The sequence below is a fragment of the Canis lupus genome, chromosome X, assembly GCF_003254725.2.
Source record: "Canis lupus dingo isolate Sandy chromosome X, ASM325472v2, whole genome shotgun sequence".
Classification (NCBI taxonomy): domain Eukaryota; kingdom Metazoa; phylum Chordata; class Mammalia; order Carnivora; family Canidae; genus Canis; species Canis lupus.
Genome location: NC_064281.1, coordinates 123304910 through 123306369, shown reverse-complemented (window position 1 = coordinate 123306369; position 1460 = coordinate 123304910).

Sequence of the window (1460 nt, the reverse complement as noted above, 5' to 3'; positions counted from 1 at the left end):
GAGTAAAATATGCTATTGCTAAATATTTACATAGGCTTAGGAAGATTTCTTCATGCAGACTTGAGTGTAAGATTGCCAAAGAATGCCTGAGAAATGCATTTTAAGTATTCACATAGTAATTATAATGGAATTGTTGATTTTTGTTACAAAATTGTGATATTACTGTCCCTTTTTTTGTACGAAGTTAACTTATCCTTTATTACAAACAAAATTCATGAAGCAATTATGGAGGTTTATGAAAAACACAAAATACAGAAACAGCACAATGAGAGGGGAGGGGAAGCCTTCCGTTGGGCTGCAGCCATCACGAGCTGCTGCTCGGGGCCGAGGCTGGTGGCTCCACTGAGGCAGGTGGCTGCTCCAGCCCTTTGACGAACTCGAGAGCAGGCGCTTCTGGGGTGGCCAACGGTGCAGGTGGCTCCTCCAGGTCGGGACAGTGAATCAGAGGTGTGATCACCACGTGGATTGGCTTTCACTCAGCAGCCGGCATCTTGGCTCAGGCCAAGCCTTCAGTACCGACAGCCGTGCCTGCCTCGAATAGATCAGGCCCAGGAGCTTCAGCAGGCCCCGCGGTAGGAGCTGGGGCAGGCTCTTGAGGTGGTTCAGGGTGCTGCTCAGGGGTTGAAGCCAGTTGCTCCAGAGGCAGGTGGCGGCTCTGGAACTTCGGGGACCCTGATAGCGGGTGCCGGGGCCTACTCCTCCTCCGGGGTGGCTGAGGGTGTAGGTGACTCCTCCTCATCGGGGCAGGGAATCAGAGGTCTGACCACCACGTACCTTGTCTTGGACTCAACAGCCAGCATCTCAGCTCGGGCCAAACCCTCACCTCCAGCAGTTGGGACTGGCTCGATCACCTCAATCCTGAGAAGATGAGGAAGAGGAAGCATATGTCTGTGCAGGGTGGTTGCAAAGGGGAGTGGTGAAACAGGGTTAGATCCTTAACTTTCAGAGTAGTAAATTGGTAGATAATGCCAAAGCTGAAAGTCAAGGAGCAGAAGTATAATAATATAATAATATTATGTAATACAATAATAGTTATATGCACTGGTTGTCTCTGAGAAAAAGAAAATGAGGGGAAAGAGGGTACAGGAGGTTGTGAAATTATTTGACTTCTGAAATGACATTTGTGCATAACTTAGATTTTTTAACCAAGTAAAAATTAAAAGAACAAGTTGCTGGGATTACACAACTAACACAATGTGTTAGGTTACACAACTAAGCAATGAAACTAAGATCATACTACTGCAGGACAAATAAATAAGCAAAGACTAATGTCCCTAAAGAATTTATGGAAGACAGTGGGCTGATAGGAGCATTGGGACAGAAATGAGACAGAAGAGCAAAATACATGAAAGAGAAACAAAGAGCAAGCAGGAGAAGCAGAGAAAAGGGAAGAAACTTGCAAGCATTCCTTGCATTTGTCTGCTGTGTAAGCACAGTGCCTAGCTCTTAGGACACATCAC